This window comes from Acomys russatus, chromosome X (assembly GCF_903995435.1).
Source record: "Acomys russatus chromosome X, mAcoRus1.1, whole genome shotgun sequence".
Classification (NCBI taxonomy): domain Eukaryota; kingdom Metazoa; phylum Chordata; class Mammalia; order Rodentia; family Muridae; genus Acomys; species Acomys russatus.
This window is the reverse complement of record NC_067169.1, coordinates 102,205,756-102,224,178: the sequence shown is the minus strand read 5'-3', so window position 1 is coordinate 102,224,178 and position 18,423 is coordinate 102,205,756. Positions and strand designations below refer to the sequence as shown.

Here is an 18,423-nt window from a genome sequence, read left to right as displayed (position 1 = left end):
AGAACCTGGAGCCTTAAAGCATTCTCTGTAGCGTTTCTCTCTAGGAGTGTCTCGATGTGGAGTGATGGACAGCTAAATGATGCAAAAAACCCAAAAAGCATATATATATTTCTCAGAGTCCACACTAAGATGTTTATCAGTTGACAAAGATCATGCCTCCACTACAGGCAGCTCCTTTTCTAGTGGAAATACCAGTATCCTCTCACATAAGTCTGTTTCCAGTGGACAAACACCCTCACATAAGTCTGTTTCACATCCCACACTTGGGATCAAAACAAAAACATGTTTACATCCACTACACATGACAGGGAAGTACACATAAGAACTCACAGCTGTTGTGACATCATGCACAAGACCTATGCAAGGTCAAGCCAGACCAAATAAATACCAACATGGAGAAGGGAAGTAGACACAAAGTCCCATCCTTACTCAAGAAGCCACTGGCAATTTTTAAGTGCTAGGAGATAGACCAGTGGTTCTCAACCTTTCTAATGCTGCAATCCTTTAATATAATTCTTCATGTTATGGTGACTCCCTACCATAAAACTATTTTGTTGCTACTTCATAACTGTAATTTTTCTACTGTTATGAATTGTAATGTAAATGTCGGATATGCAGGATATCTGATATGAGACACCAGTGAAATGGTCATTTGAGCCCCAAAGGGGTCACAAACCTAAAAGTTGAGAATCACTGGTATAGACTCTGGGAAGTAGACCATACCCCAGTGAAAGACTACAAATACAAGAATGAATGGCCAATATGCATTGGATTTGATGGGTATTAAATTAAAGAGTATACAAAGTTGGATGTGTAGGGAAAGAGGGAATGGATTTCAGAGAAGTTGGGGAAAGAACTGAATATGATAAAACATATGAAAGTATTTTTAAAAACTATTTTAAAAAATGCTGCACATGTAAAAGTGGTTGGAATAGTAAATATTGTGTTATATGTATTTTGTCAAAATAAATTAGCCAAACTTAACATGATGGCCTAGTGGGTAAAGATGCTTGCCACGCACACCTATTGACCTGCTTTGATTCCTGGACCTCACATAAAGGTGGGTGGAGTGAATTGACTCCATAAAATCATTCTCTGAGCAACATAAGCATGCTGCTATACAAGTGCACCCCACCTTCATGCACACACATGCTCTCTCTCTTTGCTTTACTTACCATTCCATAGAAACACTGGATTACATGTTTAAAACTGCTGGACTTTATGTATGTTTTAAATTTTATCTGAAATATAATCACATCATTTACCCTCTTTGCTTTCTTCCCTTCAACTTTTCTCATTAATGTTATTTGTGTGTATTTGATTTTAGGATTGACAATTTTGTACTGGATAACCAATAAGGGGCCACATCCCAGGGAAATACTAATTTTCCTTCTCTCAGCAAACATTAGTCGCTTGTAGTTCTTTATCTCTGGGTGGGGTTTTGTGAGATTTTCCCCTTGCAGTGATAATCTTTCTTATTCTTGATATATAAATTTGTGCTTTCACTTCATCTGTATCAGTCTTTTGGGGGTTTATTAATTTTATTGATTGTTTAAAAGTACCATCTACTCATTTTACTAACTTTGTTATTTCTCTTTTCAATTTTATGGACTTATGCCCATTAGTATTTTCTTTCTTCTGCTTGCTTTGGACTCAATTTTATCTGTTTCTACATTCAAGGAGTGAAGGCTTACATTACTGATTTGAGACTTTCCTTATTTTTAAATATTTAGTGCCATAAATTTCCATCTTAGGATTTGTTAATATTTTCCCATAATTTTTGTCTGTTATTTTTATATTTCAAAGTTTTTTGATGCCCTTTAAGATTTCTCTATTGGCTCATGATTACTGTGGAAATGTACCTTTTATTTCTAAGTGCTTGGAAAATTTCCTTTTCATTTTCTATTACTGATATTTTTGCTTGATTCTATTCTGGTTGAAGAATACATTTGGCATAGCATAAATTCTCTGGCTTAGGATATGGTCTTTGTTGAAATGTTCCCAAAGCACTTGAAAAGTATGCATATTCAGCCCTTATTGGGTACATGTTCAATGTATCTGGCCATTACATCTTGTTGGATAATTATATTGTTCAATTTTAGAACATAATAGATTTTCTATCTAGTTCTATTAATTGCTAAAGGCTGGATTTTGAACTATTCAATTATGATTGTGGATTTATCTATTTCTATAACAACAAATCTTTTGGTTTTTCTTCTCTGTTTCAGCTGTGTAGTTGCATGTACATTCAGATTGCTTTGTCTTCCTGATAATTTATGTGATGACCCTGTCTCTAGCAATTTCATTTTTTAAAAGTTTACCTTATCTGATATTATGATTTTCTACCTTATTTTATAGATGTTTCTATAATATATATTTCCGTACATATGTATGCATGTATGTTTTTAAGTTTATTTTCAACATATTTGTAACATTATTGTGGAAGTTTCTTATATACAGCATAGTATTGGGTCATAGCGTCATATTCTTACGTCCTTTCTTCTAATTTAAATAACCTTTTTATTAGTTCTTTGTGAATTTTAAATCATGTGCTCCAATCCCATTCATATCCCCTCCCCATATAGCTGTTCTTCACCCTTGCAACCTGCCCCCCAATTGAAAAAAATCTCATTATGGAAGCTGTAGTCTGTTACAGTGTGCCCCACATTATACCACTTTGTTCACACTTCTTTGCTTGCAAATGTTCATTGCAACTAGTGGTTAGTCTAGTACAAGGTCGCTGACTTCTGCTACTCTGTCAATATGGGAACCTCACTAGGACTTCTCCCAGATATCCAGTTGTCCTGTATCATGGAGATCCTGTAGTTTTATATCTGTAGGACCATCTCCTTCATGCAGTCCAGCCAGTTCATCAATGGGGTAGATGGTGGAGTGGGCCAATTCAATGCCCTGGATCTGGGCCTGAGAGGTGTCTGAACTGGTTAGCCTGCTGGCTCTCTTGCTCTCACCACCTCGGGGCTGGCTCACAGCTACCAGAGCCAGCTCTACCCTGCTGCCTAGGCCCGGTGCAGGGCCGGCTCTCCTGAGTGTTTGCAGCTGGTGAAAGACATGACCAGCTCTCCCATTCTCATGACCCCCAGGTCCAGCTCGCCTGCCTGCCATAAATGGCAAGGAACAAGTGTGGATGGAAGGATGTCTTCCCCTCATCCATGCCATGGCCCATCAGACAGGAAGCATGACTGGCTCTCCCATGCTCACACTCTCAGGATCAGCTCACTTTCAACCCCCATATCCAGGGCCAGCTCTAGTATGCTGCCCATGTGAGGTGTAGGGCAGGCCTTCTCTCTGAAGTGCTGTAGCAGGTGAGGGACAGGGACAGCTCTCCTGCCTGCTGTAGGTGTTAAGAGGCTGAGGAGGGGGTCATCTCTCCCTTGCCCATGTCACCACATGGCAGACATGTGGCAGGGCCAGTTCTCCCATGCTCATGCCTCCCCAACACAGTCAGTTCTACTGTGCTGCCCAGGTGAGGTGCAGGACCTGCTTTCCTGAGTACTGCAATTGGTGAGTGGTAGGGCCAGCTTTCCTGCTCTCATGACCCAGGGCCAGGTCTTATGCGTACCACTAGTAGTGACAGGCAAGGCCGAGGATGGCATGGACTAGGCTGAGATGGCATCTCACCCTAGTCCATGCCATCACACAGGAGATGAATGGTAGAGCCATTCCCCAATGTATGTGGGAAGCTCTTCGGTGTACTGCAGCTGGCTAGGGGCAGGGTCAGCTCTTCCACTCTCATTCTCCCAAGGCCAGCTTTCCCATGATGCCCAGGTGAGAAGTGGGACAAGTTCTGCACAGCCCTCAGACATTAACATGTCACTGGGTAGCATCTCAGATGAGGGACATCTGTTTGGCCTTTGGTTGTAGCAGATCCTTGCTACTTCAAGGCCAGACCCAGATGTGAGCCCTGGTGGCAGCACAGGCCAGGGCTCCACCATGGCCCCACGTAGCATATTAGGCTACTCATATCAGGCTGTTCCTCAGTATGCTTGAGTATTCAGTTCTGTTTCTCTTTCTCTTCCATTTCTCCACCATTTACTTGCATCTCTTAGAGATACCCATGGCCTCTGAGTGTCTGAGGTCGTCTCAGGAGTACTATACCCTGCTTGTGCATTATGGTACTGAGCAGGGATAATCTCCAGCACGGTTTGCTTTCTCCAGGCCTGCACAGTGCCTGACTGGTGGTAGTCTTAGGGTAGTTCTCTGCCCAGGACCCATGGTAATGGTCTGGTGGTCATCTTGGTTATCTTGGGCTCAGTCCTCTCTAGGCCTGCCCAAGTGATCCTGTGTGAGAATCATCTGTCTTGGGCTCACTTTTTTTCCCAGGCCTCCAGTCCCAGGCTGGGTTTTTCTACTCTTTGGCTTGTTCCTGGGAGCCTTTAGGGCCTATGCAAAGCAGGACTGGTGGTCTTCTCAGATTCACCTTTTTTCAGGGACTGTTAGGCTATTAATCATTCAGGTGTTCATAGATCAGAACACTGAGCTTACACATAGCCTCTCTACTCTCTGCCATTTACTGATGTACATATGACACAGCAGCCACACCCAAAAATCTTCTAGGGGTAGGTCTTTCTTTTGATTTTTATCTTTTAGTTCATCTATTTAGAACATATATGTAAGTTTGGTGCAATTATTGGTATCTCATGATTTAACATTCCAATTTTTGTTTTATTTATTCTCTATTTTTATACTTTTGACTTAAATGTAGTTTTTAGTATATTTCTTTATATAGCATTTTGATGCATGCTTTGATTATCAAATCATATATACATAACTTATCAGTCTACTGGTACCACAGTTTTGCAAATTTGAAGCGTAGGGATCTTACCTATTTTTTTATGCTTATAATATAACTGTTATTATAAATATTTTCTCTGCATATGCTTAGAACTATATCAAATAGTCATATATACATAATTTGGAAAACACAAGAGAGTGAGTAAGAATATAAATGTATATATTTTGCTTGCTATATATTTTTGTCTTTTGATTCCATTTCTAGAGAACATTCTTCAGAGCTTTTGTTTTTGTTTTTGTTTTTGTTTTTTGTTTTTTGTTTTGAGAAAGGGTCTCACTATGTAGCTTTGGCTGGCTTCGAAATCTGAGTATTGATGAAGCTGACCTTGAACTCACAGAGATTTGCCTGCCTCTGTCTCCCAAGTGCTGGGACTGAAGGTCTGTGCCACTGTGCATGGTTGCATAAGCCATTTTTATGTAAGCCTGCTAGAGACAAATTCTCTCTCTCTCTCCCCCTCTCCCTTTCTCTCTCTCCCTCTCTCTCTTCCTCCCTACCTCCCTCTCTCCCTCTCTCTCCCCCTCTCTCCCTCTTCCTCTCCCTCTTCCCCTCCGTCTCTTCTCTCTCTCTCTCTCTCTCTCTCTCTCTCTCTCTCTCTCTCTCTCTCTCTCTAAATTCAAGACTGCCTTGATCAACTCAATTCCTGAAGGACATTTGTTATGGATGTAAGATTTTAGGCTAATAATGTTCTCAGTTCAACACTTTTAAATGTATCACTTTTTTTTAGGTGTCTATGGTTTGTAATAAAATGCCTGTGGTTTCTCACATTGTCACTATAAGGAAGGAATAACAGGTTCTTCACTTCTTTCAGTAGTTTTCTTTGATTTTAGTTTCAGAAGTTTTACTATGATGTGTGTTAGTGAGGATTTCAGCATGCCCTTTTTGGAGATTACTTGGTTTCTTGAATCTGTAAGCTTATGTCTTTATGACATTTAAGGATGTTTTCAACCATTACTTTTTTGAGAACCCTTTTAGTGTTACCCTCTCTTTGTCTTCTTCTTCCAATACTTGAATTCAAATAGCTAGCTCTTCTGTTGTATCCCTCCAAGTCCATGGCTCCATTTATTATTTGTCAGTATATTTTTATATTGTTCACATTAGTTATAGTCTATTGTTATAGTTCATGAATACTTTCCTTTATCTCAAAAATTTGTTGTTAAGCCTGTTAATTTAGTTCCTTATTTTAACAATTTGAATTTTAGTACTAAAATTTACATCTCATTTTTGTTATATGTGTTATATTTCTTTCTTGATACTTTCTATTAGTTTTTCAAGCCCACTTTTTCTCCAAAAGAGTTCTCAAGTGTCTGTTGAACCTTGACTATGATGACTGTTATTATAATTTAGATCTGAAATGTATTTAAAGGCCCATGTACTGAAGCTGCAGTCTATAATGTAACGATTACATGAGGCTTTTGGCAAATTCTGAGGTCACAGGGGATTTAATTTCTTCATGGATTAATTCAGTGATGGGTTGCTGATGGTTTCATAATTTGATGAACTGTATGCTTTAGCATATATGCCTTTGGGGAGTATATGTTGACTATCCTCCTGCTTTTTATTTGCCTAAGAATGTCCTTCTCTGTCATCACTGCCATCACTATTGCATTTTGCTTCTGTGCAGGATTAACAAAAGAAAGCCAGTCAATCATTAACTGAAAGTCTGAACCTGTGTGAAAATGAAACTTTCCTCTTTTTAAATTCTTTCAGGTATTTTATCATAGTGATAGGAAGTTAACACAATTGTTAATAATCTTTCATATGCTTCTAGACTCTGTATTATCACAGCATTGTTGTCTATTGGCTGTCTTTGATTACTCAATTTGGTATCTTCTTGTATCCAGGTATGAATAAAATTTAGACCAATTGCCTAATATGCTATGAAACTTTGAATTTTATTTATGTCTTTCCTTTTATCTGACTTTTAAAACAATGTTGTTTCATTGAAAGTAAAATATCAAGTTGAGCTAATATATATCATTTATTATTTATATTTTATATATTATATAAAAATAAAATATGTAAATATATCCTCCCTTGTCCTTTGTTGATACCCAATGGGAAGATCTTCATCATTGTACAAGGGTAGGATTTTTCTATTGATAGCTCTGTGAGTAAGAAGAAGAGGAATGCTTGATTACTGCTCACAGATTGTCTTCTCTTCAAGTACCCCAGTGGGAAGGGGAGAGAGGCATCTTGTCACTGTTATCTGCAATTCCAGTCTCTTCTGAGGATGACTTCTAATATGAAGAGTTTAGTGTCTCCTTTGCAAACTTTGTGCAGAAACTTGTCTGATCTTCCAATGTACATTTGGGGATTTTTTTTATAGTGTTAGAAAAATGGGAGTCGATGTTTCATACCTGACCTTTGTTGGTATGTAAAAGGGAGAACAATAGCATTTTTGTGAGGTTTTTGACTTGAGAAGAGTAGTGATTGCCCAAAACTTTTCTGCCTATTGAGGCTTTCTATGCCCTTTGGTTAAAGAAAGTAGGCTTTAGCTGGTGCTTCCATTTTGCCTGAACTCACTTGGTGTTTCTGCATTGCCTGTTCTTCTCTGAGGCTGGGATATATGAAACAAAGAGAAATCTCAAGAAGCACACCACTGTGCTGCTTCTCAGCTCCCAAATCCCTAGTCTGACTCCTTTTTTTCCACCTTCAAAAGCCTGCCTATTATGTTTTATATGTACTTTCCAGGGATTTTCTTTGTAGATGGTGCAAAGAATAGAAGGAAATACAGTATAAGCCATGGGTTATTTTTCTTTAATCAAAGTAAAATATTTGCATACTTTGAAAAGCAAAAGTAACCACATGAAAATACATAGTTACATTGTGTACTTCTAAATTCTGGTTGTGGAAGAGACCTCTTGCAACATTTTCAGCTCTTTCCTCTGTTATTTAGTCCCATGTTTGCTTGTTTGTTTGTTCCTCCCTCCTTTTTTCTCTCTCTCTTCTTCCCTCCCTCCTTTCTTTCTATTTACTTTCCTTTCTTTTTCCCTTTTGTTTGTTTCTTAAGACAAGTAAGTATTTATTTCCATGTTTCTTAATTTAAGCTGTCTGAGTCGGTTGCTTTGAGAGGATTAGTCAGAGACCAAATCCTATATCCTCATGTGATTCTTCTGACTCTTCCTTGGCTTCAACCTTGGCTGGGCAGCAGCAGCAGCAGCAGCAGCAGCAGCAGCAGCAGCAGCAGCAGCAGCAGCAATAACAACAACAACAGCAACAGCAGAAGAGGCAAGAAGAGTAGTGGTGGCTGCAGCCATAGAGGCAGTAACCACGGATGCAGATGGATCATCTAAGAAGGTCTTGGCCTTTTCCAGCAAGTAGGCAGGTATGCTCAGTCTCCACAAACAAAGGGAGGACCTGGGTGTGTCCATAGATAATAGAGTACGGCACTAAGGCAACAGTTGGGTAAACAATCTGTAGACAAACACTGGCAGCATTAAGGACATCCTCCAGAAAGCTAGACTGCAATTTCCTTTGTGCTGCCATGTACTCTTGGAGCTGTAGATACTGCCATTGTCAAACACCTGCTGAATGATCAGTCCAAAGCAGAAGGGAGAGAGATGTTTAGTGTGTTTATCAGTGTGGCTTTTCTAGCTCCCACTTAGTCTGTAGTCTTAATCAGGAGCATATCACTAAGAATTTCAGTGGTACCCTTGGAGATTTCAGTGGTAATTTCTAAGGCCTTGAAGTATTCCTGGGCCCAAGACCAATGTTCTAGGCTGACACAGTGTATTAACATGGGAGAATGGCACCAGCATTAGTGCCAGTTGGCACCATTTTGGCCAGCATGTCTCTGATCTCAGTGAAGTCTTCCTTGTCAAAAACAAAGCCTGCATTCTCCTTGGGTATGAGACAACAGGTTTTCTAGAGATTGGTTGTTTTCTAGATGCCTGTTCACGACTTGATCAATGATGGTGTTCTTGGCTATCAACACCACAGCCTTTCCTTGGAAATTCGTGCAGATCTCCTTGGAGCCCAGATTGTCGGCTCACACAATGAAGCACTTGGAAATATCTGGGCTTTCAGGTTGTTCTGTATTTCATAGGCGTCATGGCACATGATATCACTCTAGGGAAGATGCTTGGCAAAAGGAGTTACTCCCCCATCTCTGAACAACTGTGCAACTTCATTACTTCCTTTGGGAGTTTCCTTTCTCATTTATCTGTTTACTTATTCACCAACCCACTGACATACTTATTGAAATTGAGCAAATGCAATGGGATGATAATAACTAGAAAATCTAAGTGTATTATATGTAAGTATTTCTTTCACTAGTCTTTCTTTTATTGTATAGTTGAAAAAATTTAAAATTAAAGCACTTGAGGAAAATTTCCATAAATTTTTGATATTTTAAAATTCATGTTTTTATTCACTTTACACCCTGACTGCAGTCTCCCTCTCTTTTCCCAGTACCCCCCCCCCTGCATTCCCCTCTTTCATTTCTCCCCTCTCTTCCTCAGAGAAAGGAAAGTCCTCCATGGGTACCAATCTGCTTTGGCACACTAAGTCACTGCAGAACTAGGTGCATATTCTTCCGCTGAGACCAGACAAGGCATCCTAGTTAGGGGAACGGGATCCAAAGGGAGACATCAGAGTCAGAAATGGCTCCCACTCCAGTTATTGGGGGATCCAAATGAAGACCAACATATGCATCGCCTACCTAAGTGCAGAAAGCATGCCCTTTGGTTGGTGGTTCAGTCTCTGTGGGCCCCATGTGCTCAGGTTAGTTGACTGTGTAGATCTTCTTGTGGTGTTCTTGACCCTTCTGATTTCTTAGGATGTAACACTCCTTTTTCTTTCCTTATGGAAAATTTTAGATTATCTTGTTTTATTATATGATTATTCGAGGTTTCATTGCTCTACTCTGGCATTAGGCCTTTTTATAGTCCTTATGCTAGATATTCTGTGGCCCTAAAATTCCAAGAAATTATTTTATTTTGTTCATTTGTAATTTTCTTCTAATTCTATTTTTTCTGTTTTAAAACTATCAATTATTTGGATATTATTCTGCTTCTATTGTCAGTATGTGCTTAATATTTTCTGTTTTTAAAATTCTTATTACTATTATTCTATTTTGGATTTTTTTTAGTTTAAATTGCCTACATTCTTTTGAATTGTTATATCACCAAGTTATATTTATTACCTTAATTTTGCATATGATTAATTGTTTAGTTCTCTTTTTTAAAAATATATTTTATTAATTTATTCATATTACATCTCAATTCATATTACATTCCATCCCTTGTATCTCCCATTCCTCCCTCCCTCCCATTTTCCCCTTACTCCCCTCCCCTATGACTGTGACTGAGGGGGAGCTCCTCCCCCTGTATATGCTCATAGGGTATCAAGTCTCTTCTTGGTAGCCTGCTATCCTTCCTCTGAGTGCCACCAGGCCTCCCTATCCAGGAGATAGAACTCAAGAAATTAAACACCACCAAACTAAATAACCCAATTGAGAAATGGGGCTTGGAACTAAACAGAGAAGTCTCAACAGAGGAATATCAAATGGCTGAGAAACACTTAAGGAAGTGCTCAACCTCCTTAGTCATCAGGGAAATGCAAATCAAAACAACTCTGAGATTCCATCTTACACCCATCAGAATGGCTAAGATCAAAAACTCAAGTGACAGCACATGCTGGCAAGGATGTGGAGAGAGAGGAACACTCCTTCATTGCTGGTGGGAATGCAAACTAGTACAGCCACTTTGGAAATCTATCAGGTGCTATCTCAGAAAACTGGGAATAGGGCTTCCTCAAGACCCAGCTATTCCACTCCTTGGAATATACCCAGAAGATGCGCCAGCACACAACAAGGACATATGCTCAACCATGTTCATAGCAGCCTTATTCATAATTGCCAGATCATGGAAGCAGCCTAAGTGTCCCTCAGTAGAAGAATGGAAAAAGAAACTGTTGTTTATTTCTCTTAAGCTTCAAAGTCAATGAAATGTATTGTTTTTTACTTTTTCTTCTTTTTTTTTTTTTTTTTTATAGCATTTTACATTTGTTTTATGGGTCTGATACTACTATTTTATATCTTGTAATATTTTCCCAATTCCTTGGGCTTTTTGTAAAGTTTCATTCATTCTTTAATTTTTCTCATATTCAAGAGATTTCCTCAGCAATCCAGTGATTATAGTTACGTGTTTGATGAGCACGATCCTGAGTTCATGCTTTCTGTGAATAAGCAGAGTGCACAGTGCAGAGGTATTCACTGTGGAATGCTCAAATGGTCCACTGGAGACCACAGATATTGTTATGTGGGCATCTTCTCTCTCAAGCTATGTTTATCCAAGAAACTCAATTCCAATTTCTTATTGAATGGCAATAATCTGGTTGTAAGGCTTTTTGCTTACAATGTAGACAAAGGGCTGTACATTACTAGTCAAAGATTTGTCAACTATTTTTTCTACTTTGTAATTCATGCTTATTTGTCATCTCACTTACTTTTCCTGATTCTGGAGAAATTCTAGTGTTTTCAGCCAATGAGTAAGATGCAGCTTCTGGCTAATGAAGTCGGTTTTGGCTAATGATTTTCTGTGATTACAAGTTGTATCTATATATATGAGAGTAAACTTTGAATATTCATACATATATTTCCAATTCATTTCTCATTTGCTTTGGTCACTACCCTCTTCCAAAAATGATGGCTCAAAGGTCTAAGCTTATTGAGTGTCTTTTAACAAAAATTCTCAGTATGTATTTTAAGTATGATTTTCTTCACTCTGACAAATTAGTTACTACTTTTCCATGTTCATTCTGTCTCCTAAAAACTTTCTTTTGTAATCTGATGTCTAATCTCCTGCTATAATTGGGTTTGCTTATTCTTTTTAATATTATAAGGAAACGCATATGTTTAAAACATATCTGTTCTTATTGTTTATGAAAATAGGGAGTGAAACTAAAGCCTCACACTTGCTAGATAAGAGTTCAAACATTTCTGGCCTTTCCTTCTTCTTTCTTTCTTTCTTTCTTTCTTTCTTTCTTTCTTTCTTTCTTTCTTTCTTTCCTTTTTTCACTAAATTCACTAAGTTCCCTAGGCAGTTGCCCTTGAACTCACTGTGTAGACTTAACAGGCCTTAAACTGTGATCTTCCTGCCTCAGCCTCCCATGTAGCTGGGATTACAAAATTATTTTCATTCTAATCTTTATTGTAACACATTTCAAGAATGAAACATCTGTTGGAGGTCTGTCTGATGTATTTTGATGCTAATTAATGCTTGCTGTCTCTGTGGCCCACCTTGTACCTTGTTGAAGAGCCTAACCTGTTTGTCCAATGAAAGGCCATCACACCTGGGCAGGGCAAATGGGAAAGGTGTGGCTAAGGTTCCAGGGCTTGGGGAAACAGAGAGAAAGAATCTTGGAAGGAGGAGAGACCAGAGGAGAGGAAAGGAGAAGAAGACTGAGCCTTGGGTTAGGTGGAAGAGAAGCACATGGCTGGTATGAATGGAGACTTGGCCCAGATGATGATAAATAGCAGGTATTTGGGATTATGGATGGGAGGTAGCTTGATAGAAATCATTAAATGGCATGGGATTGTGGCAGGTATCCCATACCTGTGCCAATATTGGAAGTAATTTATGGATTTAATATCTGCCCTGCCCCAGGTTAACTAAGCCCATTTTAAAATATAACAGGCATCTATGTCTTGGTTGATTGCTAATGGGTTAGAAAATACAGCCATAATAATAATTATAGGCTTGATAATAAACATACTGATAATTAACCACAACAAACACCTTTAAGCTTTACCATGTACATGGATCATCAAGATGATTACACATTAAGATTCTATTGTTCTGAGTGATGCCTAAGATTGTACCTTTTACACCAAGATTCCTGACACCACAATGACTAGCAGTAGTCTACTGCCCAAATCTCTTTGATATTTGCCCTGTTTGACATGTTTAGGTGACAAATTCTGTTTGACTTGTTTCTGTGAGATTTTTAGATGTGGAACACGACTTGAAAGGACATAAAGAGGCTCCAAATTGAAGGTACTCCAATTAGGAATTTCTCCATATGGTTTCTAGCACCTGGAACATTCTCTCTCTCTCTCTCTCTCTCTCTCTCTCTCTCTCTCTCTCTCTCTCTCTCTCTCTCACACACACACACACACACACACACACACACACACACAAACGTGTGTGTGTATAAACCATCTGCCACAACACTTTAAAAAGAAAAAAAATGGTATAATGCTTGTATTCAGATTTTTCTCTGAAAAGCAAACATTGTTACAAAAATATGTAACCAGTAATTCTGTAACTCTACTATGGTGATGATAGTTACTAAAGGTAAATTTTTATAGAACCATATGCAAAAGGTACAAGCAAAACTGGTGAGCTTTTACTTTTTCTGAAGATGCCACACATACTGGCCTTAGGACATAGAGAAATCAAGCTGGAGTTGTTTAGAAACTTTCCATGTGCTGGCCAGAAGGTGTTATGCAGGCTTCTGGGGGAGAAATGTCATCAACAATATTACTCAGCTGTAGACCTGTGTGCAACAAAACTGATTGACCAGGCAAGATGCAACAAAACTGACAGGCCACTGGTGCAATGGTAGTAATTCTTTTATGGGGGTAACTAACTTTTAGAGTAAAGCTGGTGAGAAGCTGAGGACTAGGGAGGTCATAGGCCACAGTGGGGAAGCTATTACTATTGTTTTGCTAAGTAGAGGTGTTGTGCCCATCCAATTACCTTCTAACTATGCTTACACCCACATATTAGTGCTGCTTTAAGCTATAGTCAAAGAAACTTCTTTTATCAGTGTCCAATACTGACTACCGAGACTCATAACTGGTCAAAATACTGAGACTAAATGACAGCCATAAATAGATGGCTCAGCCATAAATAGATCTATATCACTCCCTCCAAGGCTCAGGGAATATCCTGGAAAAAAGAGACGCAATGTAAGAAACAGAAAAAGATAACAGTGTGCCATGCTGCCAAACATGTAGCTGCTTGACCTAACAGTAGCTATGTACCTTCACAAGATCTGCAGAAGACTGGACCTGTGTAGTGAGAATTTTGGACTTTGGTTTCTTTAAAACACACTGAAATATTATAAAAATATGTTTCAATTTAGTACCAGGTGTGGGAATATGGGCTGCTTCACAGCAGCTGACTATGATTTGCCTCATTGCTGTAGCAGGATCATGGCTTTGCCAGCTGCAGACAGTTTCTGCAATTGTGTGATATTTGGAATTCTGGGGACTCTTCAGAAGGTATTTAAAACATTAGAGGCCTGAGCAGTATGTGTGTGTGTAGGGGGTTGTTGTTGGTTGGTTGTGAGCCACCATATGGTTGTTTGGAATTGAACTCAGGACCTCTGGAAGAGCAGTCAAATGCTCGTAACTGCTGATCCCCCCAAATTATACTCTTGTAGCTGGCATTTGCTACTTTGTGGGTTCTTTTATTCTGCTTTTTCTCCCCCCCAAAATAAATGGTGGGAAATGGCTCATTTCCAGCTGTCATCAAAGCCATTAGTCCTGTTTTAAATGGTTTCTTCTTGATTCCATCTCCTGTTGCATCATTTCCTTCTTGATCAGAGAGATGTACAGCTCTGCTAGTACTATCCCTGCAGTAGTCCCGATCACCGCTGAGAATATCGATACTGTAGCACCCCTGCCTGGTCACTCTAACATGCACTAAAGACTTCCTTGTGTTTTGATATCAGAGACCTCTAGATATGGCTTGGCCTATAATACTAGCATGGTACACATTTGAAGCAATATTGGCTGTATTCCTTATCTACTCATCCAGAGGCACTACTGATGCCTTTAATGGTCTAATAACATTTTACATTTGGTATTTGCATTTTCATATGCCAAGGTCTCTATAAATACTTGTCTTGGATCAGTCTCAGATATAGCTTTGTTCACAGATGACACTAATCTTTGTAAAAAAAAAAATTAGCAAAGGCTTCTCTAGAATCTTGTATAATCTTTGTAAACAAGGTGGACCTTTTCCGGAAGCATAAAAAGAAAAGTAAAGAGATCCATGAATGTTAGTTGCTGTTGCTTGTGGTTTGCTAAGTAGTCATGTGCAGAAAAGAAACATCAACAACAAGAAGAAATTATATACCTTGATGGTGAAGATCAAACTTGCCCCAAGGAGCTCAAAGCCCCAATCAGTAGAAAGTAGTCTAATGATAAATCACCTCCTTTCTTCTCTATCCTTTTTGTTTCTCCTATTTAGTGTTAGGTCATTGAAAGAATGGAATAAATGGGGCAGAGAAGGGCAGAAGAAAAATAACCCATAAAGTTGCAAAGTCTGGTTACAAATATATTTTGGAGGCCTTAGTTGCTAAGAGCACTTGACTGCTCTTCCAGAAGTTCTGAGTTCAATTCCAAGCAACCATATGGTGGCTCACAACCAACCAACAACCCTGTCCCCAACACACACACACTGCTCAGGGCTCTAATGTTTTATATACCTTCTGAAAAGTCCCCAGTATGGATAAATATTAATAGATAATATTTAATCATATATTTAGTAAAACTTTATTTATTCATTAATCAATAATCTCCCCAAACAACCACATACTGAGACTGATCCATTCAAAATTAAGTTCAGAGGTAAACATAATAACTAATCTATACTCCACTATAAATTTATCTTCCTCCAATTCAAGATCCCAAGCATTTGCATTTATTATCTTCTCTGGAATCTGTCCATTCTCCTCACTGGAACGTTCTCAAACTCCCCAACCTCCAGCCCTGTAACCTCAAGTCTCCATATCCCTCTCTTCTGCCAAATCCCAAGCTTCAGCATCTTTTATTATCCAACCAACTTTAAAATAAGTGGAACAAGGCTTACACAACAAGGACAGGTATATGTGAGAATGTGCTCCTCTGAGCTGGGACCAGATCTTGGGGGCCAGTAATTAGAATTAGAATGCATAGCCCCAGGCCAACCCCCAATAATTGCCCTTTTCTGTCTAAATAAAAGACAATATATATATAATAACATATAGTAAGAACAATTATGAAACAATTATAAAAACCAATAGCTAACATCAACTAACAATTAACTTGCATTATATAATTATCCTAGACAGTTTGTAATAGCAGCTTTAAAAATATTGGAAGTATATACCATTTAACTCTTTTTGCTTCTGGGTGAACTCACTCATTATGATAATTTCTAGGGTTAGGGTTAGGGTTATTCTCCACCGTTAAGTGGAGAAGGAGATCTGACTTTCACACAAACTCTGGTGCCCCATATTTGACCATGTCCCTTGGATGGGGATGCCTGGTGGCACTCAGAGGAAGGATAATAGGTCACCAGGAAGAGACTTGATACCCTATGATCATATACAGGGGGAGGAGGTCCCCCTCAGTCACAGACATAGGGGAGGAGAATAGGGGAGGAAGTGGGAGGGAGGGAGGAATGGGAGGATACAAGAGATGGGCTAACAACTGAGATGTAATATGAATAAATTAATAATAAAAAAAGGAAAAAAAGAAAAAGAAAAATGAGTATGGTTAGAATTAAGATAAAAAATAAAAATATTGGAAGTAAACCTTGTAATATAAATGAGTTGTATGGGTACAATACCTCATATCAAAGTAGAAACACACACACACACATACATACATACATACCTATATGTGTGCATATATATATGTATATATATGTGTGTGTGTCTGCTTGTGTGTATAACAAAGTAACCTTGAATTTGTATCAATATATCAAAATTTATAGCAATGTATCAAAATAACCTTATTTAAATATAACAATATCTCTAAGTTGAAGAGTAGATATAGTAATCTCCCTTTTGTCTTATTATTCCTATAAGGTATTTCTATATTCTCCCTTCTCTCTTTTCAACCTCTATCTCCATACCTAAGAAACAAAGACGGAGAAAAGAAAAAGAGAAGAGAGAAATCTCTGAGTTTAACCTCATTTTCTCTTTGAATAAGACCATTAATAACTTATAATCAACTCCCAATGACAATTAACATCCATAGCCGAAGAAAACAACCAAAAACATACCCAACCTCCCTTAAGGGAGTTGGGGTATCCTTCTCAAGGTTTTTTTTCTCTCTGATTTTGGGATGAAGAATGTATTTTTGGAGGCCCAAATGAAACTGGAAAAAATGGTTAAGCAAGCTAGCAATAGTATTTTTGGTCTAGTCTCTGAATGTTGAGAAATTTCAGTCTTAATAGAAGTCCTATTTGGAACAGTCAAAATACTGGACCAATTGAGATAAGCAGATTTCTTCAAAGCTCTCTTGGGAGCAGTCTCTGATGAAGAAGAGTAACTGAAGCTGTTGAGGCTAGAACATGTAGGATGCTGCACCACTTGTGTCAGCATCTCAACTTTCTGGAGGATGAATCCTGTTAAGTCTGATCCAGTGTCTTCAGTGTCCAGTTCTTTTGTTCTGAAAATATATATTTTCTCACATGTAATATATACATTTAAAATAAATAATGTGTGAGATGTGTAGGATACACAGATCAGTTAAGGATGATTTCTGTTCTTTGTATGAGCAGAAGAAAGACATTTGTAAAATTTCATTCATGCCATATGAAGAACAGCATGTAATAAGTCATGGGGATTTTGTAACCAACAAAACTTATTGTTTATGCATAGACATCCATGTCTCTGCAAGCCTCAGAGCTATTCCCATGTAGCAGGATTAGCAATATAAGTTATCTGCTTGTCTGCCGCTTGAAGGAGAGAGCAAGAGAGCCAGGAGAATGGATAGATTCCAGAGAAGATAATAACACAAGTACCTGGGTCCTTGGATGGGAGGAAGATAAATTCATTGTGGGATAATAGATTAGTTATTATGTTCATCTCTGTGCTTAATTTTGAATGAATCATGGTCTCAAAGTGTGATATTTGGGAGGAAATTATTGATTAATGAATAAATAAGGCTTTATTAACTATATGACAATATTAATTATTAATATTCATCAACACTAAAATTGCAAACATTACACAACTGCAGAAACTATCTGCAGCTGGCCAAATCATGTCCCTGCTAGAGCATGAGGCAAACCATAGTCAGTGGCTTTGAAGCAGCCTCACTTACCCACACCTGCGATTAGAACAAAAACATATTCTTATAATATTTCTGTATTTTTATAGACACCAAACTTTCAAAATTCCCACTCCAAACCTACCAATTCCCTATCAAACAAACAGGAGGGACTCATTCAGCTTTACTTCTCCTTGAGGATTTATATATAGTCATTGGTTGATGGGGGAGGGAAAGACAGTTTATTGAACGCTTCAGCCACTGGCAAGGTTTATATGCTTCTGGAAACAAATGTTCAGCTCATGCTCATGTTAGCAACCCAAAAAAAGTTCATTGGTGCGCGTGCACTCTCTCTCTCTCTCTCTCTCTCTCTCTCTCTCTCTCTCTCTCTCCAATTATGCAAGTAGAAGGAAAGCTGTTAATTGGGAAAAGGAAGAGGATTAGTAAGAGTGGGAGGAGGAAAAGAGAGGGTAACTGTAGCTGCATATGATCAAAATATACTGTATACATGTATGAAAATATAATGAGGCCAATTATGAATAATTATGTATGCAAATGAATCATAAACGTCAACCACCTCAAAAATTTGAATCTGACAAAACAATCAACAAAACTG

General features: G+C 38.4%; 1 non-coding gene across 1 annotated transcript; it reads right to left on the bottom strand.

The window, feature by feature from the left end:
• Positions 1-4,450: 4,450 nt before the first annotated feature.
• On the bottom strand, positions 4,451-4,582 carry LOC127186063 (small nucleolar RNA SNORA17). Its single transcript, XR_007830315.1, has one exon. It is a non-coding gene; the product is annotated as a small nucleolar RNA SNORA17 (small nucleolar RNA).
• Positions 4,583-18,423: the final 13,841 nt, after the last annotated feature.